The sequence below is a fragment of the Mesoplodon densirostris genome, chromosome 5 (genome assembly GCF_025265405.1).
Source record: "Mesoplodon densirostris isolate mMesDen1 chromosome 5, mMesDen1 primary haplotype, whole genome shotgun sequence".
Lineage (NCBI taxonomy): Eukaryota > Metazoa > Chordata > Mammalia > Artiodactyla > Ziphiidae > Mesoplodon > Mesoplodon densirostris.
In genome coordinates this window covers 18,700,333-18,727,282 of record NC_082665.1, presented here as the reverse complement: position 1 = coordinate 18,727,282, position 26,950 = coordinate 18,700,333, and the positions used below count along the sequence as shown (strand labels likewise).

At 35.6% G+C, this 26,950-nt stretch overlaps 1 protein-coding gene across 1 annotated transcript in view; it reads right to left on the bottom strand.

Annotated features, from left to right (window-relative positions):
- The window catches only part of CYYR1 (cysteine and tyrosine rich 1), a 105,614-nt gene that overhangs the window by 72,298 nt on the left and 6,366 nt on the right, over positions 1–26,950 (bottom strand).

The following is a 26,950-nucleotide window of genomic DNA, read 5'->3' as shown; positions in this document are numbered from 1 at the left end:
ATTGGATATTAGGAGACAGCTAGTGGGTTTTGACACACCAGTCCCAACCTGGCACCTATAGTCAACGATAATTTTAATTATAATATTTTACTGTTCTTAAAGCTAAACTATTTTGAAATCACCAATAAGTTTAGAGCTCACTTTTACCAGTGCACCCAGTAGACTTCAGAGAAAGTTCTCCTTAGCTGCTGTTTTTATTTAACTGAATTATGTGCAACTTATCACTTTTAATTATCGACATCCTAAAATATGTACTTATAAGATGCACTGCTAAATACAGAGCACTTACAAAACTAAAAACCTACACTGACCAGGATTTATGAATTACATGTCAAAACAGAAATCACAGAATAAGATTTGTGCCTTATCAAATTATAGATTTTAGCATACTGACTCCTAAATCAGTCACTTGAATCCTAAGGACAATAAAAGGATTTATAAATCGAGACTTATTTAGGATTTATTAGTCTAATGTCTACCATAAGAATGCAATGTTTATCAATCTCTTTTCTGACTTAAAAAACTAAATTTTATAAATTCTTTTGTAGTCATGGTCCATCTCTAATGACACTCTTGATGGGTACACATTGTGACGTACCCTGGTGATGCTTAGGATACACTGATTAATGGTAATGTCAGAAGGAAAGATAATTTTATTAAAATTGCTTAACATTAAGTAAATTTTAAAGGATACTTTTATAATTAAAACAAAAATCAATTTTTTATATTACAAAGATTTGAATGTTTATGGGTTTGAGTATTTTGAGAATAAGATAAATTATACTTTATAAAATGACATAAAAATAATTTAAATGCCAAAACCATTTCAGAACAGGTTAAATATTCCAGGACACATTAAATGACAAAATTTCTCTACTATACATCCTGGTCTGTGTTAAATTTCTAATTTGACAAATAAGTTTATGTTAAAATCACATAATATATTTCATTACAGATATAAGATATTTGTGGTATTCTGCAATATTTTATTTTTAAAGTTCTATTTTCTCCTTTGGCAGATCCTGTTTAGACTCTCTGGATTTGCCTCCCACCTGGGGAAGTGGTATTGTTCAAAATATTCACATGGCTGTTTTCCCATTTGGATAAGTTCTCTGCTCAAATATCACCTCCTTGGGCCCCTAATCTGCTCATCACTGACCATCCAGTTTAAAGGGGTACCCACATCACTCTCTTTCCTTTAGGCAGCTTTATTTATTTTTTTCACAGAAAGATGCTAATAAACAACTGTCAGTTTAATTCCAAGGTGGGAAAGTTAATGAATGACAGCACAGGCAAACAGAAGCCCTGTAAAGTTTCTATCTTCTAGTTAACATGATACTCCCAAAAAACTTAAAGATGGTTTACTTTATTCACTTCTCAATAATGAAAAACTAAACAGATAATTTAATTTAAATAAGCCCATAAATAAGGTGTTTCCTTAGTTGGGACATGGCACTTGCTACCTTTAGATATTAGAGATTTATAAAGCAGAGCTGGAAGAAATGGTTTGTAACTTTTAAAACAAAATGCAAGTTCAGTAACTATATCAAGAAAACAATGATCTGCTTAGTTTTTAATTTCATAAAAAGTTGGGATAATATTTCTGTGGGTTTACCAATTAGCTAATGTTGTTGAGGGTGTGGAGAAAAGGGAACACTTGTACACTGTTGGTGGGAATGTAAATTGGTACAATCCCATGGAAAACAGTATGGGGATTCCTCAAAAAACTGAAAATAGAACTACCACGTGATCCAGCAATTCCATTCCTGGGTATAAATATGAAGAAAATGAAAACAACTACTGCAAAAAGATACATGCACCTCAATGTTTGTTTTTTTTGTTTTTGTTTTTTTTTGCAGTATGCGGGCCTCTCACTGTCGTGGCCTCTCCCGTTGAGGAGCACAGGCTCCGGACGCGCAGGCTCAGCGGCCATGGCTCACGGGCCCAGCCACTCCGCAGCATGTGGGATCCTCCCGGACCAGGGCATGAACCCGTGTCCCCTGCATCGGCAGGTGGACTCTCAACCACTGCGCCACCAGGGAAGCCCCCCCAATGTTTATAGTAGTATTATTTACAATAGCCAAGATGTGGAACCCACCTAAGTGTTCATCAGAAGATGAATGGATAAAAAAGATATGGTGTGTGTGTATATATATATATATATATATACATATATATATATATACATATATATATATATATATATATATGTATATATATATATATATATACTGGAATATTACTCAGCCATAAGAAAGAATTTTGCCATTGGCAACAACATGAATGGACCTGGAGGGTATTATCCTTAGTGAAATAAGTCAGACAGAGAAAGCCAATAATGTGTGTTATCACTTATATGTGGAATCTAAAAAATAAAGTGAACAAATGTATATAACAAAACAGAAACAGACTCACAGACTCCTAGGGGTAGGGGATTAAGAGGTACAAACTGCTATGTATAAAATAAATAAACTACATGGATATATTGTACAGCACAAGAAATATATCCAACATTTTATAATAACTTTAAATGGAGTATAACCTATGACATTTTTGAATCACTATGTTGTACACTTAAAACTAATATAATATTGTAAATCAACAATACCTCAATAAAACAAACATATAAATAAATAAAACAAAATTTCTATTGGCTTTCATTCTCTTGATATTTTCTTAAAATGCAATTTTAAAAATACAAAATGGAAAGTTTTTAATCTACAAAATAAAATGTAAAATACAAAATCATACTTTAAATACTATTATTGAAGAGGTTTGGTTAAATGTATCCCTCCCTCCTCATCCCAAGGTCCAATAATTGTAACGATGATAATAATAATAATAACAGCAACAACAACAACAGATGTTTCTGCTATAACAAGATGTACGCATTCTTGAAAAAAAAATTCTACAATATCATGAATTAAAAATAATAGGACTTATGGGAAAAACAGATTAGAGAGAGACCAGTTAAGATCTATGCAGCTTGGAAGTCAAAGCCAGTGGTGGATCAGTGTTTCCTGAAGTCTGACACTTGTATAATTTTGAGGACCCTTTTTAAGGAAAATACATTAGGTTACCTAACTGCCTGATACAACTCAGCAGGGTAAATTCCCATATGTTTTACTATATTTTTTGGCTGCAAATTCTTTCAGCTCTTCTTCACATGACAGTAACTTTGCAACAAACAGAAGAAAAAGATAATGCAGTCTTTATTCTAGTGCAGGGACTGAAATTTGCTTGGGGTTATTCTTAGTGTAAATTTTTCTTTAGCCTCACAACTCGTTGGTGATAATGTTGTGTAAATATTTAGGACTCATCAAATTTAAGACAACTTCTATTAGGTTTCTTTCATATACAAGTAGTAATACTGTGTTTGGAAGAATTTTCTACAGACTTTCTTCTGGCTCCTATATGTCAAATTTTGTTTCTCCATCACTACTCATAAACTTCCATTCTGCATAGCTGTAAGATACACTTCAGTTACACTTTCACGTTGCCACCAGACCTCCAGCTTTGACCCTTCCTGCAAGAGCACTGGGCAAGTTGGTGCAATGAGCTATTTGATTATTTTGGGGAGCCCTTCCTGTAGTGGAATGACTTGCAATAATTTAGTTACACATGGAAGTGACTAGGAATCACTTAAATATATACTAAACTTAGACTGAATGCATCCACAATTCCACTTCTCCCATCTGGAACCCCTAAATGGTGCAGCCATTCCAAAGCCCCTGATGATGAAGAAACTGAAGTGGAAAGAGACTGTGGTCTTAAAAGAGACAGTCAAAATATCGTCCTTTGCAAGTGTTACAAAAATGCATGACCATTTGAGTACACGCTCTTAGATACAATGTAGGGGCCCCTGCAAGATAAGAGCTCTGAAGAGAAAGCTTCATTAATGTCACAATAGCTTCTACTGGGCTTAGAGTAGTCCAGCAGCAATAATGGATGGATACTCAGGAAATAACTTGCCCAACTCCAGGAGGAAGCTCACTGTGGCCTGAGGCTGCCTCAGAGGATATTAAAAAGGCACAAAAACAATCTAGTGGAAATGCCAGCTTCCCAGCACGAGACAATGCAGATGAAAATGTCATCTGCCAGAAGTCAAGAGCTGAGTAAGGCTAAGGGTGCATTTTTTGGGTTAGGGAGCCCCAGATGTGAGCACTCATTTTTATTTTTCTTAAAATAGTACAAGAAAGGATCCCGCCTGTGCAGCATTTAAACCAGGAGTCTCCAACCTGTTAGGAGCCAGGCCGCACAGCAGGACGTGAGTGGTGGGCAAGCAAGCAAAGCTTCACGCTCCCCATCGCTCTCAGAGCCCGCATTACCGTCTGAACCATCCCCGTCCCCTATCCGCGCCCCCCACCGCACCCTGGCTCCCAGCGGTCCGTGGAAAAATTGTCTTCCACGAATCTGGTCCCTGGTGCCAAAAAGGTTGGGGACTGTTGATTTAAACTAAAGGTCTTGTCCTTACCCGCTGAAGATTGTAATTCTAGTCTCACTTTTTTTGACTCTTTGCCAAGGAAAAATCATGCTTGAACCAACATAACTTTCCGGTTACACTAATACCAATCCCTGATTTGCCTATCACGTATGAGATAACTGATGTAATGGAAACACACATTGGAGAATAATAGACGGTAGCTAATGACTACTGAGCACCAGCTGCTGTTTTGAAGTGGTTCCCAAGTATTAACAAATTTACTCCTTGTAGCCACCTATGGGACAGATTCTAATGCTCTCACCCTTTTACAACACTATTTTGGGCAGTTCTAAAAGCTTTGTAAATCTGACTGTCCATGGGGTCACTGAGAACTCATTGATCTCCTCCTATGTCCAATTACTTTGATCAAACATAAATAAATCTTTATAGGATTTTATTTTCAAGGCTCCTGAATATATTCACCATAGTAATATAACTCTTTATGTAAGTCTATGTATGTATGAAAAAGTCATAGTTCATGAAATAAGAGATTATATCTCTTAATTTGATTACTAAACAAGATAATAGGAGTCCAAAATGAAATATTTTTTGGTATGGCTTTTTTTTTTCTCTTTTTTTGAAATTAATTAATTAATTAATTAATTTTGGCTGCGTTGCGTCTTTGTTGCTGCATGTAGGCTTTCTCTAGTTGCAGCGAGCAGGGGCTACTCTTCATTGTGGTGCGTGGGCTTCTCTTGTTGCAGAGAATGGGCCCTAGGCGCTCGGGCTTCAGTAGTCGTGGCACGCAAGCTCAGTAGTTGTGACTCATGGGCTTAGTTGCTGTGTGGCATGTGGGATCTTCCTGGACCAGGGCGCAAACCTGTGTCCCCTGCATTGGCTGGTGGATTCTTAACCACTGCACCACCAGGGAAGCCCTGGTATGGTTTATTTAGACAGGTGTTGTCCAAGGGCCATCTGTTCCATAATTTCCTAATGGGAGGTGGCTAATAAAAATATGTTTTCTGCCCCTATTTTGGACCTATTGAATCTGAATTTCTAGATTAGGTTCTGAGAAAATGGATTTTTAGCAAGCACTCCTAGGTAATTATAATGTGTACTGAAGTTTGGGAACCCCTAATTTAAAGTAATTTAAATGCTGTGAAATCTCTACCTTACTTTCCAGTGAGCAGATATAACTAATTGTCTAGTGTTTATAATCGCAAGACATTTAAAAGCTTGAATGTGATTTAGGAAATGAATAAATATGTTTTTGTTTCTTGTATGCTAATATAGGCTTGAAAGTGTTATTTGAAACAAATAATGCAGTACAGGGAAAAAGAAACTACAAGATTTTGCAGATCTTCGATTAATTGAAACACCTGGGAAGTTAGTCTTCCTAATAGCATAATCTAAAAAGTAGAACAGATTTTACTGGCTTTGGATAAATTGTTTGAGGATAAGCTCTTTTCCCTTATGAACTACTTCCTTCCTGCCCCAGAAAGGAATGATTTTGGGGTCTTGCAGTTCTGAGTAAGCTCTCTCTTCTCATAAATACTTAGATTAGAAGAAAAAATCCAGGATCATTCTTTTAAAAAGCTTAATGAATTTTAAAAAATGTATGAACATAGTTGGGAAATCCTGCCAATGGTTAGAGGGTCTTGGGTTTAATATTATATTCTTTTCTTTTCCCAAATTCTCTCCCACATTTCATGAAGCAATATATTTCTCTAAATAAACCTAAGTTGAAATTAATCATTTTAGTCATTTTCATCACAAAATTTAATTATCAACACAAGTTTCTGCTGTTCATGTCTTGATCTTTATTCTATGTCATCTACAGGGCATACTCTCCATGCTGTAAGTTAAATTAATATTTCTACCATCACTCCAATGGCTTTTTGGTGCATTATGTGTGGGCCATTTCCTTAAAGATCTCATTTCCTAGTTAAGGTGTTTACACATAAAAACGCCAGGGATTGTTAAGTTCTAGGTTGGTTTAGAATTAGAATAGAGTAAATCTAACCTTCCATGCTATTATCTGCAATTCACTGACATGACATAATTAAAAATGAAGAAAAAGAAAAGGAAAATGTAAATAATTTCATTTAATCCTACATGTAAGTCAACATACACATATTGTTATTTTTCTCTTGGAAGGTTAGTTTCAAAAAACAAAATTAGTTTATTTGCTGCTTATAAAAACCAAATATCAAAATTTTGAACCTCTCCTTTTGACTGTTATGCCTTTTTGGTTGATTGACCCTTTTCTCCTTAAGCAATATCATTTTTTATCTCTGGTGTCTCTGTTCTGGACCTTACTTTGTCTTATATTTATATAACCACTCTTACTTTTGGTTAATGTTTGCATGGTAAATCTTTTTTCAACCTTTTATTTATTTATTTTTCTTTTCTTGGCTTGATAGCTCATCTCCGCTCCCCCCCCAGCTTTATTAAGGTATAATTGACAATTAAAAATTGTTTACCTTTAAGGTGTTCAACTTGATGACTTTATATACATATATAGTGAAACAGATCACTGCAATCAAGGTAATTAACATATTGACCACCTCGCAGTTACCTTTTTCTTGTGTGTGTGTGCCTGGGCCTGTCTTGAGAAAAAATAGGTTCTACCCTCTTAGCAAGTGTCAATTACACATATGGTATTGTTAACTGTAGTCACATTATTATACATTAGTTCCCCAGAATTTATTCATCTTACATAATTGACACTTTGTACCCTTTGACCAACTCCATTTTCCCCTCCTCCCATAGTTTTGACCTACTTATATCATTATAGTTGAAGTGAGTTTCATGTAGATAGGATACATTTCTGTCAGTTAAAAAAAATCCATTCTCCGTCCTTCATTTGTCGTTGTTTTGACCATTAGTGCAATTATTGATCTGTTTGGATTTAGATTCACCATTTTATTAGTGATTTCTGCTTATTTTCTTTGTTTTTCATTCTTTTGATTCATTCCCTTTACCTGCCTTCTTTTGACTATAGGCATACCTCAGAGAGACTGGTTCGGTTCCAGACTACTGCAATAATGTGAATATCACAATGAAACAAGTCACATGGATTTTTCAGTTTCAAAGTGCATATAAAAGTTACATTCACACCATACAGTAGTCTATTAAGTGTGTAATAGCATTATGTCTAAAATATACCTACCTTAATTAAAAAATATTTTATTGCTAAAAATGCTAACCATCATCTGAGTCTTCAGTAAGTTGTAGTAGTAACATCAAAGATCATTGATCACAGATCACTATAACAATCTAATAATAATGAAAAGGTTTGAAATATTGAAAGAGTTACATTAAATATCGAGAGAATGATACAGAAATATGAAATGAGCAATTGTTGTTAGAAAAATGGTGTTCAGATTGGATATTTTCTATTTCCTTTTTTCTAATTCAGTCTTTTCACTATTAATTTCACTAATAGTGCTCACCCTTACTTTCTGGGTCATTTTCATAAGAGCTGCTTCTGAGTCTCTATCAGATAAATCTGACATCTTTGTTGCCTGATTGTGTTTTCCTTTTTAAGTAGAAATTTCCTTGTTTCACTGTATGCTGGCTAATTTTTGGACTATATTTTGAACTTTTTGAATATTATGTTATGAGACCTTGGGATTTGTTTAAGTCTATGGGGAATTTTGATATTTTAGTTTTACCTGGCAAGAAGCCAGGTTCATTTTAGACCACAAATTCCAATCAGACTTCTGTGGGTTGTGGTTTCAATGCAGGTTCCATTTTCAAAGCTTCTGTAGTCATGTTTGGATCTATTTCATGCATACACCACTCAAATGCCAATCTAGGACTTGGGTGGTTGTATATGCTGTATTCAATTCTTAAGTTCTATGGTGTACTGTTTAAGGTCAGATCCATGCATGTTCAACTTGAGATGAGCCCAGGAGTTCACAAGCAACTTTAGGGGTCACTTTCTTAAGTTCTTCTATCTTGATGATCTGGTTCCCTGGGGCCACCCTTTGTGGTTCTCTGGTCAGAAACAGGGGCTTTATTTACTCTGCTCAAATGGGCTTATTTCCAGGGTTGAATAGTTGGAGGACAAAGGCAAAAAAAAGCAATGGGGATTCACCTCATTCTCCTAGTATTACATCATTCTGATCAGAAAGGAAGGTTCGCCATTCTCAGAGTTCTAGGCTCCTGTCAGCTCCTGTTGTTGCCAGTGTCACTGCCACTACTGTGGCAACCAAAAGGTCACTTAGGAGCCACACAAGAGAACAAAGAAAACTATTGGGGGTGATTCCCCCACTGTCTTTGAGCATGAAGAGTTCTTGCTTATTTAGCCATAACTAGAGAGATTTTCCTGTATCTCTCTCTGCCCATGTCCTGAAGCCTACTTATGTATTTTGGGCTGTGTTTGGTCCAGAGTAGAGTAAACAGAGGGGAAAAAACTGGTAAACTCATAGCTAGCTGGGTAGTACTTTGAATTTTGGTCTTGTTCCTTAATCTGCATAAAATTGCTCTTCATCTACCTGAAATAGCTGTTCCATGAATTCCATCCAAATTCTATAGCTGCATTCAGTGGGGAGCAGAGAGTAGAGTGTGCTCTCTCTGTCTTATGCAGAAGTGAAGCCAATCATCCCAAAGAAAGGTAATGAGACAAAAACAAGTTTACAGCAAACACTAAGCGAAACACATTGCATGTATAGTTGGCTGTTTAAAGCCAACAAGCTGAGTAAAAGGAAACTCATTTTAGAACTGATAGACCTCAGCTGATCCTTGCTATGATCAATGACTTTGTATTCAGCATGCCATCTGGTATTTATTTGCTGGCACTGAAAACACTTTGTCTGGCGGTTGTTGCTAAGGTTGGTTAGGTATGATATCATCGGAGGCAAACTCATCCCACTTTTCATTCTTGTAAGTCATAAACACTGACATATTGAGAGAACTGCTGATTAACAATTAAAAAAAAGTCTAATCAGGGCAATTCTAAACTTTTATATGCAAAGGCATGCTCAAATCTATAGTGTACTGGGATTACTCAACTGAAATGGCTAGCACTTAAGATACTTTTTCTGCATTAATTATTGACATGACATCAATAGAGATGAACCAGTCATATGCACACTACATATTTCTGAAAAGTTGTGAATGAAATAAATTATGAAAAGGAACTTAATTGGAATGCTACAATGAATCCTTTTGTAAAGCAAAATCATTGTCCTCTGATTTTGGGATTACATGTATGATTTTTTCATAAACCTGATTTATATATTTTTATTTAGACTTGTTTACCCTGTTTTTGAGTCAGCTTCTCTAATTCACAGGTCAGCCTAGGGCAACATGGCAGATTTGCTACTTAAGGCACATGACTTTTTTGGCTGTATTATGCTTATAGCTACGGCTGAGCAGCAGGAAACAGTACTTAATTAGCTGCCTTTGCAGTTATCAGGCTGCAATCACATTTGATTAAGAAGGCTGTTTATTTCACTCAAGGCTGAGAAAGCTCCCCTGAGGAGAGATGCCCATGTTTTGGCCCAGAGAACCAGAAAAAGAGCCTTGCACATGAAGGGGCACTCTGCAGCTCAGTCATAGGTTTTCTGAATGACCTTGGAGAAGTCACTTTGCTCACCATTTGTTTCCTCTTTTCCCAGACTCCATACGTTTTCAAAACCCAATGTCAGGAACATATTTCAAAGCTCTTCTAAGTACTTTTATGTGCTAATATACCCTTCAGTCTAATTCTGGGAGATAGGCAAGTTGTTACTGTTATACCCTCTTACAAAATTAATGAAGAGGCTCAATGATATTAGAAGAATAAAGCTTACACAGCATAAAAGAAGAGGAACTCAAGACCAATTTGGTGAATTTGGTTGTTCTTCTACACCCCTTATTGCTAAAACAACTATTAATTAAGAATAGAAGCACAGAGAGTCGTTTCCTGTTTAATTTCAGCTGACAAAGGGCAAGAAGTTCTATTTTCTTAATGTGAGGATAGGAATAACTTGAGACTGAAACCATAAAGAAGAGTTTTCCCCATTTATTTGATAAATATAAATTCAAATATTTGCCTATATGTAATTCTTTGGAAGTTGACCTTGTATTATTCCTGGTGTTTATAGAGGAAAAATATTGTATTAACATTGTACACTTGCTTTTTTTCATTATTTGTGGTAGATATGTTTTTTTAACCCCTTTATTAGAGTATAATTGCTCTACAATGGTGTGTCAGTTTCTGCTTTATAACAAAGTGAATCAGCTATACATATACATGTATCCCCATATCTCCTCCCTCTTGTGTCTCCCTTCCACTCTCCCTATTCCACTGCTTTAGGTGGTCACAAGGCATCAAGCTGATCTCCCTATGCTATGTGGTGGCTTCCCACTAGCTATCTATTTTACATTTGGTAGTATATATACGTCCATGCCTCTCACTTTGTCCCAGCTTACCCTACCCCCTCCCCATGTCCTCAAGTCCATTCTATGTCTGTGCATTTTTCCTGCCCTGCCCCTAGGTTCTTCAGAACCTTTTTTTTTTTTTTTTTTAGATTCCATATATATGTGTTAACATACAGTATTTATTTTTCTCTTTCTGACTTACTTCATTCTATATGACAGTCTCTAGGTCCATCCACCTCACTACAAATAACTCAAATTTGTTTCTCTATATGGCTGAGTAATAATCCATTGTATATATGTGCCACATCTTCTTTATCCATTCATCTGTCAATGGACATTTAGATTGCTTCCATGTCTGGCTATTGTAAATAGAGCTGCAATGAACATTTTTGTACATGACTCTTTTTGAATTATGGTTTTCTCAGGGTATATGCCCAGTAGTGGGATTGCTGGGCCATATGGTAGTTCTGTTTTTAGTTTTTTGAGGAACCTCCATACTGTTCTTCATAGTGGCTGTATCAATTTACATTCCCACCAACAGAGCAAGAGGGTCCATTTTCTCCACACTCTCTCCAGCATTTCTTGTTTGTAGATTTTAGGATGATGGCCATTCTGATGGGTGTGAGGTGACACCTCATTGTACTTTGATTTGCATTTCTCTGATGATTAAGGATGCTGAGCATCCTTTCATGTGTTTGTTAGCAATCTGTATATCTTCTTTGGAGAAATGTCTATTTAGGTCTTCTGCCCATTTCTGGATTGGATTGCTTGTTTCTTTAATATTGAGCTGCATGAGCTGTTTATATTTTTTGGAGATTAATCCTTTGTCCATTGATTCGTTTGCAAATATTTTCTCCCATTTTGAGGGTTGCCTTTTTGTCTTATTTATGGTTTCCTTTGGTGTGCAAAAGCTTTTAAGTTTCATTAGGTCCCATCTGTTTATTTTTGTTTTTATTTCCATTTCTCTAGGAGGTGGCTCAAAAAGGATCTTGCTGTGATTTATGTCATAGAGTGTTCTGCCTATGTTTTCCTCTAAGAGTTTTATAGTGTTTGGCTTTACATTTAGGTCTTTGATCCATTTTGACTTTTTTTTTGTGTATGGTGTTAAGAAGTGTTCTAATTTCATTCTTTTACATGTAGCTGTCCAGTTTTCCCAGCACCATTTATTGAAGAAGCAGTCTTTTCTCCATTGTATATTCTTACATCCTTTATCAAAACTAAGGTGGCCATATGTACATGGGATTATCTTTGGGACTTCTGTCCTGTTCCATTGATCTATAGGTCTGTTTTTGTGCCAGTACCATACTGTCTTGATGACTGTAGCTTTGGAGTATAGTCTGAAGTCAGAGAGACTGATTCCTCCAGCTCTGTTTTTCTTTATCAAGATTGCTTTGACTATTTGGGGTCTTTTGTGTTTCTACACAAATTGTGAAATTTTTTGTGCTAGTTCTGTGAAAAATGCCAGTGGTAGTTTGATAGGGACTGCATGGAATCTGTAGACTGCTTTGGGTAGTGGAGTTATTTTCAAAATGTTGATTCTTCCATTCCACGAACAAGGTATATTTCTCCCTCTGTTTGTATCATCTTTAATTTCTTTCATCAGTGTCTTATAGTTTTTGGCATACAGGTCTTTTGTCTCCTTAGGTAGGTTTATTCCTAGGTATTTTATTCTTTTTGTTGCAATTGGAAATGGAAATTGGAAATTTCTCTTCCAGATTTTTCATCATTAGTGTATAGGAATGAAAGAGATCTCTGTTCATTAATTATGTTCCCTGCTACTTTAGCAAATTCATTGATTAGCTCTCCTAGTGTTCTGGTTACGTCTTTAGGATTCTCTATGTATAGTATCATGTCATCTGCAAACAGTGAGTTTTACTTTTTCTTTTCTGATTTGGATTCCCTTTATTTCTTTTTCTTCTCTGATTGCTATGGCTAAAACTTCCAAAACTACATTGAATAATAGTCGTGAGAGGGGGCAACCTTGTCTTGTTCCTGATCTTAGTGGAAATGGTTTCAGTTTTACACCGTTGAGAATGATGTTGGCTGTGGGTTTGTCATATATGGCCTTTATTATGTTGAGGAAAGTGCCCTCTATGCCTACTTTCTGGAGGCTTTTTATAGGTAAATGGGTGTTGAATTTTGTAGAAAGCTTTTTCTGCATCTATTGCGATGATCATATGGTTTTTCTCCTACAATTTGTTAATATGGTTTATCATATTGATTGATTTGCATATATTGAAGAATCCTTGCATTCCTGGGATAAACCCCACTTGATCATGGTGTATGATCTTTTTAATGTGCTGTTGGATACTGTTTGCTAGTATTTTGTTGAGGATATTTTCATCTATGTTCAGCAGTGATATTGGCCTGTAATTTTCTTTCTTTGTGATATCTTTGTCTGGTTTTGGTTTCAGGGTGATTCTGGCCTTGTAGAATGAGTTGGGGAGTGTTACTCCCTCTGCTATATTTTGAAAGAATTTGAGAAGGTTAAATGTTAGCTCTTCTCTAAATGTTTGATAGAATTTGCCTGTGAAGGCATCTGGTCCTTGGCTTTTGTTTTTTGGAAGATTTTTAATCACAGTCTCAATTCCAGTGCTTGTGATTGGTCTGTTTATATTTGCTATTTCTTCCTGGTTAAGTCTTGTACGGTTGTGCTTTGCTAAGCATTTGTCCATTTCTTCCAGGATGTCCGTTTTAATGGCATATAGTTGCTTGTTGTAATCTCTCATGATCCTTTGTATTTCTGCAGTGTCAGTTGTTACTTCTCCTTTTTCATTTCTAATTCTATTGATTTGAGTCTTCTCCCTTTTTTTTCTTGATTAGTCTGGCTAATGGTTTATCAATTTTGTTTATCTTCTTAAAGAACCAGCTTTTAGTTTTATTGATCTTTGCTATCATTTCCTTCATTTCTTTTTTATTTATTTTTTATCTGATCTTTATGTTTTCTTTTCTTCTGATAAATTTAGGTTTTTTTTTCTTCTTTCTCTAATTGCTTTAGGTGTAAGGTTAGGTTGTTTATTTGAGATGTTTCTTGTTTCCTGAGGTAAGATTGTATTGCTATAAACTTCCCTCTTAGAACTGCTTTTGCTGCATCCCATAGGTTTTGGGTCATCATGTTTTCATTTTCATTTGTTTCTACGTATTTTTTTAAATTTCCCCTTTGATTTCTTCAGGGATCTCTTGGTTATTTAGTAGTGTATTGTTTAGCCTCCATGTATTTGTATTTTTTACAGAATTTTTTCCTCTAATTGATATCTAGTCTCATAGCATTGTGGTTGGAAAAGATACTTGATACAATTTCAAATTTCTTAAATTTACCAAGGCTTGCTTGATTTGTGATCAAAGATATGATCTATCCTGGAGAATGTTCCATGAGCACTTGAGAAGAAAGTGTATTCTGTTTCTTTTGGCTGGAATGTCCTATAAATATCAATTAAGTCCATCTTGTTTAACGTGTCATTTAATGCTTGTGTTTCCTGTTTGATTTTCAGTTTGGTTGATCTGTTCATTGGTGAAAGTGTGGTGTTAAAGACCTCTACTATGATTGTGTTACTGTTGATTTCCCCTTTTATGGCCGTTAGCATTTCCCTTATTTATTGTGGTGCTCCTTTGTTGGGTACATAAATATTTACAATTGTTACATCTTCTTCTTGGATTGATCCCTTGTTCATTATGTTGTGTCCTTCTTTGTCTCTGATAATGGTCTTTATTTTAAATCTATTTTGTCTGATATTAGAATTGCTGCTCCAGCTTTCTTTTGATTTCCATATGCATGGAGTACCTTCTTCTATCCCCTCACTTTCAGTCTGTATGTGTCCCTGGGTCTGAAAGTGGGTCTCTTGTAGACAGGATATATACAGGTCTTGTTTTTGTATTCATTCAGCTAGTCGATGTCTTTTGTTTGGAGCATTTAATCCATTTACATTTAAGGTAATTATCGATATGTATGTTCCTATTACCATTTTCTTAATTGTTTGGGGTTTGTTACTGTAAATATTTTCCTACTCTTGTGTTTCCTGCCTAGAGAAGTTCCTTTAGCATTTGTTGTAAAGCTGGTTTGGTGGTGCTGAATCCTCTTAACTTTTGCTTGTCTGTAAAGGTTTTAATTTCTCTGTCGAATCTGAGTGAGATCCTTGTTCAGTAGAGTAATCTTGGTTGTAGGTTTTTCCCTTTCATCAGTTTAAATATGTCTTGCCACTCCTTTCTGGTTTGCAGTTTCTTCTGAAGGATCAGCTGTTAACCTTATGGAGATTCCCTTGTATGTTAATTATTGCTTTTCCCTTGCTGCTTTTAATATTTTTTCTTTATATTTAATTTTTATAGTGTGATTAATATGTGTCTTGTCATGTTTCCTCTTGGATTTATCCTGTGTGGGACTCTGCGCTTCCTGGCCTTGATTGACTATTTCCTGTCCCATATTAGGGAAGTTTTCAACTATAATCTCTTCAAATATTTTCTCAGTCCCTTTTTTTTTTTCTCTTCTCCTTCTGGGACACCTATAATTTGAATGTAGGTGCATATAATGTTGTCCCAGAGGTCTCTGAGACTGTCCTCAATTCTTTTCACTCTTTTTTCTTTATTCTGCTCTGCAGTAGTTATTTCCACTATTTTATCTTCCAAGCCACTTATCCATTCTTCTGCCTCAGTTATTCTGCTATTGATTCCTTCTAGAGAATTTTTAATTTCATTTATTGTGTTGTTCATCATTGTTTGTTTGCTGTTTAGTTCTTCTAGATCCTTTTTAAATGTTTCTTGTATTTTCTCTGTTCTATTTCCAAGATTTTGGATCATCTTTACTATCATTATTCTGAACTCTTTTTCAGGTAGACTGTGTATTTCCTCTTCATTTGTTTGGTCTGGTGGGTTTTTACCTTGCTCCTTCATCTACTCTGTGTTTCTCTGTCTTCTCATGTTGCTTAACTTACTGTGTTTGGGGTCTCCTTTTCACAGGCTGCAGGTTCATATTTCCCCTTGTTTTTGGTGTCTGCCCCAAATGGCTAAGGTTGGTTCAGTGGGTTGTGTAGGCTTCCCCGTGGAGGGGACTGTTGCCTGTTTTCTGGTGGATGAGCCTGGATCTTGTTTTTCTGGTGGGCTGGACCACGTCTGGTGGTGTGTTTTGTGGTGTCTGTGACCTTATTATGATTTTAGGCAGCCTCTCTGCTAATGGGTGGGGTTGTGTTCCTGTCTTACCAGTTGTTTGGCATAAGGTGTCCAGCACTGTAGCTTGCTGGTTGTTGAGTGGAGCTGGGTCTTAGCATTAAGATTGAGATATCTGGGAGAGCTTCCGTCATTTGATATTATATGTAGCTGGGAGGTCTCTGGTGGACCAATGTCCTGAACTCTGCTCTCTCACCTCAGAGGCACAGGCCTAACACCCGGCCGGAGCACCAAGATCCTTTCAGCCACATGGCCAGGTACGTGGGGACTTTCTTGCCTTGTGGGAAGTCTGAGGTCTTCTGCCAGTGTTCAGTAGGTGTTCTGTAGGAGTTGTTCCACATGTAGATGTATTTCTGATGTATTTATGGGGAGGAAGTGAACTCCACATCTTACTCCTCTGCCATCTTGAAGGTCTCCCTTCAAGTTATTGCAACCACAGTTGGTTATTTGCAACCACAGCTAGCACTCATTTTTTGCAAAATAAAGCATGGAGAGATATCATTCTGTTTACCTTTTTTGACAGTGTGAATTCATACAGTGTGTGTTTGAAGTAATTTGTCATATTTTTCTTTATTTTTGTCAGATTTGGCCAAAGGCATAAAAAACATTCTTTTTGTTACCTGTAAGATTTTCTTTCTTCTTTCTCTTTCCTTAAGAGTGCATATCTAAACTACAAATTCTATTTATCTCTGAGCTACTGTGGGTTAAACAGCCAAGGCTTTCACCCATGGAACATTCTGATGGAATCTTATTATACTTTATGTGGTTAACATCTCCCTCTGAAATTTGCATTAGTTATGGGGGTGTTCATCCTAACATTTGGCAATTGGGAGACAGCTGGAAGATAGTGTGCTCTGGCCAGCAGCTGTCCATCAGAATTCTTCCAATATAATGGAATAAAAATCACTGTGTGTGCATAATTCTTGCCTCCTCAATTTTATAGATAAAATATTTTATCTCTAAAAATTATGCAACTGAATAGAGCTGTACAGGAGACTGTTGCCTGATGAGTCACAGGCTGGCAGATCATACTGTCTTATTGATAGAATATATTCAAATATGTGAATTGTGCAAAAGCCTGTATGGGAGGTAGGTAGGACCAAAGCTAGGCCTCCTAGTATATGCCTGAGGCAAACTTCAGTGCAGCACACCTTCTACCTTTGGGTTCTGGATCTTCTGTAGTGGAGCCATTTTTCAACTTTTTCCACTGAAGCACTGAGCATTGATAGAGCACATTCAAATATGTGCTCTACAATGAAATATGACAAGAAGTTAAATCATTATAATCAAATTGCCTTTTGAGTTCTAATTCCTATCATCTGATTATAATTTATTTTAAACAGTGTGACTCAAAAGTGATAGCTGACTCCCTAGAAATCACTCCTTTTATTTTGTAATGATACCTGATTTTTACCCCATGAAATAAATTCTCTGAAATCAATAACATATTTGAATTATGAGTTGATATTTCTAAGCAAATATTTACCCAGATGATACATATTTATTTAGAAGTCACAAAATGTCAGCTTTTTCTTGCTTAAATGGAGGATTACTTGTGTTTAAATGATCCACTCTGGATCATTCAGTTGGTCAGGCCCCGTACCTTCCATGGTAAGTTGGCAGACCTGCTTCTTGTCCTCTTGTAAGGACAGACAGATCATTTAGGAACTTGAATAAAGTGATAAATAATAGCAGGGCAGAGAAAGGATACTAATATGGCAACATATAGGAGGGAATTTAATACAGATTGAAGTTAAGAAAAAGCTCCCCCCAAAATATGATGTTTAGATCTTCATAAGTTCTTATAGCAATAAATAGTTTTCATTCTTCCCATCTTGAAACCATCGGTTCTTCAGGAGCCAATGGGGAGTAGCAGAAAAAGGTCAAGCACACATAGTTTTAAATGCCAGCTTATTACACAGTAGCTGTGTGAAATTAGACAAATTACTTAACTCTGAGTCTCAACTTCCTCATCTGTACAGAGAAGAATAATAATACCCAGGGAATGGGGGTTATTCTGAAGATTAATAAACTAATATATTTTAAGCATCTGGGACAGAGATTGCATTTAATAAATGATAGTTCCCTTCACTCTAATAATTTCTGCCACCGCTAAACACTCTTTCCCTTATAATATCCAACTCTGACTTCTATCAAATGAAGGTAGCCCCTAAAACCTGGAATATATGACCAGCTGTGAGTTGATTTGTTTTGGGCACAATCTCATGAATGAATAAATAAAGATGGATCCTCACATAAACTGCTTTGTTATAGCAACATATTCAATTCAGAATGAACCAAAATACCACAGATCCTATCTTTTACATAAATTAAAATACAAAAAGCACGTAGAAGAGAATTAAGGTATTCACTGTTCCCGCCACCATGGAAGGTATATTCAGGATGATTAGTGAAGGAAAGATCAATTTTAACAGTGAAGGAATTTTGAAGGGCTGGAGAACACTTTTAGGGAAGCTGAAATAGATGTAGAACAGTTTTCAGGAGGCTGATCAGATCTAGAAAGTGGAGAAATACAGTGTATTCCCGAATTTTCACAGTCTCCATGGTGGGCTTGCTGTTCTCTTTCTTATGCTTCTCTTCGGAACATCCCATTCACTTCCCCCACACCTTTTTCAAGCAGCACCTCTAGGCTTTTTACTCCCAAATCTAGATGTGATGCTCCAGGCTCTCCAATGAGGTTCAGTTGGTGCATTCCACCCACTAAAGGTTCACTGAATATGTCTTATAGGCTATAAAGCCTATAACCCTTACTCCCCACCACTCAACATATTAAAAATGGAATTTATTCCCCTCTCTGAACCTTCTTGAATATTCCTCATTAGTTCCCAGAACACACTATCTACGCAATCATTCAGAACTTCAGACTTGATTTGTACTTTTTCCTCTTGTTTAGCCCCAATTCTTAGTCTCTTTGATCACTTTGCCCTGCAGTGCAGGACATTGTCAAAGAGCACCAGCCCTCTCTACAAGCGTGCTTGAAGGATAGGCGGCATCAGAACCCCCTGGGAGTTTGTAAAAAATGCAGAATTTCAGGTTTCAGGTTCCACACCAGATCTAACCAAATCAGAATCCACATGTGAACAAGGTGCTGTGATATTTATATTAACACATAAATATTTGATCCTTGTCCCATTTCTGGCACAGAGATCCTAAAACCCCTGGAATTTCCTAAGTGATAAGAGTGATAAAGGTGTCTTGATGTTCATAACAAACCCCTTTCAACCACATCTGAGTTTATGTTAATGAGGTGAGTTTTGGAAAGCACCTGAGGATGCGGGCTGGTTGCCAGGGAAACCAACCTTGTGATTAGAGGGTTGGAACTTTCATTCCAACCTCCAGACCTCCAGGGAGGGGTGAGGGGCTGGAGATTGAGTTAAATCATTAACAGTCAGTAATTTAATCAATCATGTCTATGTAATGAAACCTTCATAAAACCCCAAAAGGACAGGGTTTGGAGAGCTTCCTGGGTTGGTGAACATGTGGAGAATTAGGGAGAGGGACATGACTGGAGAGAGCATGGAAGCTTCAAACCTTTCCCCATACTTTGCCTTATGCAGCTCTTCCATCTGGCTGTCTCTGAGTTATAATGTTTTATTCTAGTAAGTAAAATGTTTCTTTGAGTTCTGTGAGTGATCTAGCAAATTTATTGAATCCTAGGGTCATTGAAACCTCTAATTTATAGTTCAGAAGCTCAGGTGACACTATGGACTTGCAACTGGTGGCTAAAGTTGGGGGAGGTGGGAACAGTTTTATAGGACTGGACCCATAACCTGTGGATCTGATGTTCTCTCCAGGTACATAGTGTCAGAACTGAGTTAATTGCTTGTGGTGTTGGAAAACCCACACAATGAAATTGGTCTTAAAATCTTAGGTGTCCACGTGATCTCTTACTGTCTTCATCAAACATTTCCATTGCTTTCTTTCTTTTAATTATAAGGATTTTCCAAAATATAAAAATTACAGATACTAATATAAAACACCTACATACCCACTAACCATATTTATTGCATGTTAATAATTTATATGTTTCAGATTTGTATTTTTTAAATAATAAAATATTAGAGTTGAAGGTCTCCTTCCTACTCCTCTGCCTAAGGTGACAAACTTGTCCCAGGACTGTCCCAAATTGTAGCACTGAAAGTCCTGCACCCCAGGAAACCCCTCAGTTCTGGGAAATACTGAAATTCATCTGTACCTTTCCCTCCCCCACAAAGTTACCACACATTTACCACATGTGCATGTTTCTATAATATACAGAATTATTTTATGTGTTTAGCTTTATGCAAATAGTATCATGTTTGACACATTCTTTTTCTGTTAGCTCTTTTTCACACAGCATTATAGGTTTGAGATTTACTCTAACGATACACTAACATGTGTGGATTTAATTGCTTTATCCTGTTCTACTGTATGGATATACTCTAATTTACTTATCCATTCTCCTCTGATAGAAATTTAGGTTGCTTCCAATGTTATGCTATTTTAAATAATATCAACCAACATTACGATGTCTCCTTGTGCATATTTGAGGATTTTCCAGGGAATATATGTAGAAGGGGTAAATTGCCAAGTCCTAAAGGATGCCCATCTTCATCTTTTCTGCATGTGGTCAGATTGCTCCCCAAGTGTTGATAACGATTTGTGTTTTCCCACCAGCAGTGTGAGTTCCCTTTCACGCTGGCCCACAGTGCTTGGTGCTATCAGACTTACCGAGTATTGCCAGCCTGACAGCTCTGAACAGTCTTGTACTGTTTTAAACTGCATTTCCCTGCTTTAGCTAGCAAGGGGGAGCATCTTCCATGTGTTTATTGCCCTTCTGGTTTTCTGCTCTACTACTTCTTTTGAGCACACACAGTGCCCATTTTCCTATTGAGGCATTATGGATACTAATCTTTTGTGAATCATATGAATTGCAAGTATCTTCTCCAAGTGGGGAATTTGCCTGACACTTCGCCTATGGAATTGTTGCCTTATATATTTTTTTTAAAAAATTGAAGATTGAGATATAATTCACATACCATAAAATTCATTGTTTTAACGTGTAGAGTTCAGTGATTTAGTATACCTCTTATTTTACAGTTTGTGCTTTCTAGCTTTTATTTTAGAAATCTTTCCTATTCTGATACTATGATGCCATTCTACTCTTTTTTAAAATGTTGTAAATATTTGCTTCTTGCCTTTATGTAATTAGTCCATTAGGATAGATTTTGGGGTGTGGTGTGATGGAGTGATCTATTTTAACATTTATCTGTATGGATAGTTAACTGTCTTGGCACCATTTATTAAATAATCCACCCACCTCTACTGGTTTGTAATCAGAAATCATCTCCATTATCATATGAGTCAATTTCTAAGCTTTATATTCTATCAGTTTATCTGTGAACCAGTATCACACTATTTATTTTCTATAACTTTATAATAAATCTTGATGTCTCCTAGGCATGTCTTTTCACTTTGTTGTTTTTCACAACTGTTTTCTTTTGTCTATACCCTTTTCTTGCTCATATACATTTTAGGCTCAGTCTGTCAAACTCAATAAAAAATGGTCCTGTGGGTTTTTATTAGAATTGTATTGATTTTACATATAGTTCAGGAAGAATTGACATATCCCAATATTGACAACCTTACAATATTCTCATCCACAATTTGGTATATCTCTTAATTTCTTTAAGTCTTCCTTTAATCTCTTGAAACTTTTATGTATTTATATTACTCCATAAGTGCCATGCACATATTATTGGATTTCTTACTAGGTACTTAGTTTCTGGTGTTGTGAGATTTGTGTACACACATATATATTACGTTTTCTGAGTGTTGTTGATGTATAGGGATGCACTAATTTTTGTACACTGATCTTACATCCTGCAATGTTGAAGAATTCTCTTATTTGTTTTTATAGTCTGAGGGGTATAGGCAATCATATCATTGGTAAATAATCACAATTTAGTTCTTTCCTTTCCAATTGGAATCATCTCTTTTTAATTTTTCTTGTTGGTTACACTGACCAAGCCAGTAAAATGCTGAATAGAATGGTGCTAGATGCTAGCTTGTCTTATAGTTGCCTTAAAAGGGAATGATCATAACAGTGTAGCATTGAGTATGGTTCTTGAGGTAGGTTTTGTTTTTTCTTTTGAGATCTTTATTCAGTTAAGAAATTTTCCTCTCTATTCATAGTTTGCTAAGTGTTTTTTTTTAACTCAAGTGAGTGATGGATTTCATCAATTGACGTTTCTTTCAAGGATCTTCTTAGAATTGCTCTCCTTCAAGAAGTCTTCCTGGCACCCTAAAGTTGGACTAAAAACTCCTTCTCTCTGATTCCATTACATTTAGTCCTTTCCACAGCCTACTAAACTGTCTGTTTCCTAAGTTCATGTTTCCCAGTAGCTTATAAGCAATTCAAGAGCAGGAACTGTGTTTGATTCATGGCTATGTCCTCCATTACCAGCTGTAGAACATAGAATATCTCTGTACATATTATAGAAATAAATTGCTGGGAACATGTTCTAGAAACTTATCTAGCCCTTCCTAAAAACAAATTATATTTTTAACAATGAAGCTTAATTTACAAAGGCAATTATAATTGAATAGAGTTGATTCAAAAAAGTTTAGATATCTTCACATTTATATTTGCTCTTAATAATACATAAAATGTATTTATGTAATACATAAAATGCATGTCTTTTGAGAAACAATGACTTTCTTCTTATAGCAAACATTATCTGTTACTACATTAAATTTTTTTTAATTCAATTACTTAAACTAAAAAAAAATTTCTCTGAGTGAGCCATTCTCCATAAATCTCCATGTATTCACCAATCTAGTAGCTTTCCAAACACTGTCCTTTTGCATTTTCATGGAGGTTTCATTACAAAGGCACGATTGATTAAATCATTGGCCATTGATACTGAAATCAATCTCCAGCCCCTCTTCCATCCCTAGAGGTCCAGGGGTTGGGGTTGAAAGTTCCAACCCCATAGTCACATGGTTGGTTTCCCTGGCAACCAGCCCCCATCCCCAGGTGCTTTCCAAAAGTCACCTCATTAACATTAAAATCAAGTACATAATCATTTTAACATTATATTAGTTATTTATCATTCTGTCATTATTAAAACAAAAACAAGATTCCCACAAACTTTGATTTGCTCAGAATGTACCTTTCAGAGGTGTTTTATCATATCTAAGTCCTAAGAACATTTTAATTCATTTAATTTAAATGATGTTCTTACCAATGCCAAAGGCCTTTCAAACTGTATTACATTTCTGTCCTTATTTGAACAACCTCACTTATTTTATTCAGATTGCTCAGCTACTTAGTGAGTATGGGACCTCAAATGCCATTTGGAAATATGAAACCTTTATCTTTTAACTCAGTTTTGCTTTCATGAATAACATGGTTCTAACATCACAGTTGTTATATTTATTAGCTGTCTTGGCAAAACTTCAGAAAATCCATCTTTTACATTTCATTGAGAAGAAAAGAAACTTAATCCCACGAGCATCTCCATTATTAGTTCTTTCTTTTGATTTTTCCCCTTGGGAATTTTGTGTTGGCCAGATGGCACACTGAAGGATCCCTAGACATATCTGCATTCTACGAAAGCAACATGGAAAAGCAAAAATCTATTTCTGAATGAGGAGATTAAATTTTATATCTTATCATCTGGCTCACCATGTCCAACCCAGTCATTATATGGTTCATGTTCAATATCGTACAATTATTTTCCTATTCACATAACAGTCTTTCTTCGTTTTCAGTAAAGTCCTGCTTTTAGTCTGTCCCATTACTAATAGTAATTAGCCACTGAATTGCACCCTCTGAGCCCTTGAATTCTACTAGTTCTAAAGAATACTCCATAAACCTTATCTTTATGTTGGATCCTGTCTCTAGGAAATGTCAGTCAAATTTCATCAGCGGCAAAACTGAAATACCCATTTCCATATTCATCACAGAATGTTTATTTTCCATGGAGAAAAGTGGCTGGATGAAATGTTTGAGAATCAGTTTGATGAAAAATTGTTTACTTTGTAAATTGGCCCAATTCTCATTTTCAAACACAGTGAGGTTTCTAATTGTCAGGTAGTTACACTCCTGATCAAAAATGGAGAAAAAATTCCAAAGTCACATATTCTGTCATAAATGGTATTAAATAGTGTAACATCTCAAAGTGTTCACTCTAAATATTTTCTCTATGGAATAAGTAAATATAATCTTCATTTGGTGCCTTCTCACCTTTGTCTCTTGTCTTAGTGGTATCTAAGAGTGCATCCATTTTACATAAAACGAGCTCTTATTTCCAGAAAAATACTGAACTATTTTATTTTAGTTTTGTTAGACATGATCAATAAAAGAATGTAGTCTACCAATAAAAGTCTGTAAAATAAGGATGTATATTTTGCCTTACCTATTTATTTGCATGTTATATTCAAAGTTTAACCTTCCTTTTCTAGCAACACTGAACAACATGGGTTTTCCCAAACTGACCATTTTCTTTCTTAAATCTTTGCCTTTGTAGGGGAAACTGTCTCTGTCCGGAATGCTCTTCCCTTTCTTCACTGTCCACTTATGTAAATATCTACTCTTTCTTTAAAACTATGTTCAAATTTCATATTTATGAGACTTGCTCTAAACATCTCTTTCTAAACACACACACACATTTAGCTGCTTTCTCTCTTCTCAGCCCTTCAATAACACTTCATAGATTAATTCTATGAAGAATTATTTGTCTACATTTTCTTCTCTTATAAGATTCTGAGATTGTAAAGGTCAGGGAACATCATTTATTCATCTTTGGATCCTATGTTGCCATGGTAACAGGCACTCAATATGAATTTGTAAATAACTGATTGCATAGTATATGCTGACTTTTGCAAAAATTATTCTTAAATTCTGGAAAATAATACTTTACTTTTCTATATGGAAGTCAATATCTGTGACCATAATGAGCAAAAGTAGGCATGCCATTTTAAATAGATTTACGTCAAATAGACTTATTGTATTGCTCATTTTGCAGAATATACAAATATCAAATCATTATGTTGTACATCTGAAACCAATATAATGTTACACGTCAATTACATCTCAATTTAAAAAGTATATATGTTATTTTTAAAGTTTAATTTTTAAATTGTTTTCACAAGATACAAATAAATTTTAAAATTCCTAACTGATAAAAAAGGGGGTAAAAGGGAGAGACCTGATTAAAATAATACTTTTCAACTATATAAAAGGTAAATTGAAAGATAGTTCTTGTGATATGTTTGAAAACAAATCTTAACAGTTAATTTGCAAAAGTTTAGAAAGAGCAGTTGAAGTAAACGGAATTAAGGGCTAAATACCTCTACTCTGATTATTTTAGAGAGGCCTCAGCAAGAAGGATCAAGTGTGCCTTACCTTACCAATTTACACACAGTCGAGAATGACCCAAATCGTGTTTTGTACTCTCTTTTAGCTCATTTTAGGCTAAGCCAAGACATTTTCTATTTGAAAATAAACAAGACTCGAAGCCAGATTTATAAAATTATTCATTTAGGATACAAAACATTCCACTGTGTTTATTGCTTTCTTCCCTATTACCTTACTGATGACCACGAAGATTAAATTCTCTGTTAAGATGATTAAAATGACTTTACTAAGAATGTGCCTGGATACTTGGAAGAGAAGAAGCATAGTGTATGAGTTCCAAAATAGCAATATTTGAAAACATGTGTATGAAAGAACTTTTGTAAGCATTCTTGGAATTATTTTCTCTTTCTCTACCCCACACACCCACCCTAACTCAAAAAAGAGAAAAACTTTGGGTGGAGTTAACTCTTTTCAAATCTTAAACAATAACTGGAAATCCTGAAAATGTATTCTCCTTTATCCAGTGGGGAAAACACTTTAAAGCCCTTTTTTTTTTTCCTCTAAGAATTGTTTAGCAAGGGATTTACTTAGTGGTTTCTATTTTGAACAGAAAATTCAGTTTAGCTGCCTGAAATATAATGCCATCTGTGTTTATTTCCGCCCTCCAAAAAACACAATTCTTTTTTTCAAACATAGCAAGTACGTGGCCCTAATAACCTAGATAAAGATAAAACTCAATGAATTCCTTACTTTAATCAAGTGATAAAATTAGTTCTAAGAATAGGTACCATAAAAAATGGATCTGATTGCAAATATAAAACATGTAAAGCACAACTGTAAGTTAAAAAAATTAACTATTTTGATTAGTAAGTAATTATGTCTTCTATATATATTTATCAGGGTGGAGGTATCTATGAGGTGAGAAAAAGGGCACAATACAACATTGTGATGTAGTTAGTAGGCAGAGAAATGGGCCAGGAGTCACAGGACCAAAGAATCAGAGTCATTCTGACCCCAGGTTCCTCAAATCTATACCACCTTTGGGGCCATCTCACACATCTACCTGGAACAACAGCCTCTGGCATGTGGAGATCATTGGACAATCCAAATTTGAATTTAGTAATGAAGTATTTTAATTTACTTAAAAAGTATGAAGTGATATACAAATGAGAAACATCATTATGTATTTATATTCTAAGCTGATTCTGACTGTTTTCTAAATGTAAAGGGACTTAATGTTTTTCCACCAAATCTTCTATGAGAAAAAATTAAAACTTTTAGAGTTTTTTTGCATTTCAAAGAATGCTTAAATTCTGTTCATCAATCTTTATTACAGCCTGACATTTCTTCCATCTCCATGAGAGTCTTCAAGAATATCCTGAAGTATGATCCTTTCTGGCCTTATTCATGGAGACATGATCTCTAAGATCAGCCCCACTTTGATTCTAGAAAGTCTATGCGATGCCAGGTATTCTATTCTCAGGAAACCGAGGATGACTTATAAGCCATCTTAATGGATATATGCTTAAAATAGCCAGGCACACATCACTTATTGTCTAATCTTTCCTGGCTCCACATAAGCCTTCATAAAACACAAGTTAAGTCACAATGGAACAGCCTTCAAATCATCCTGA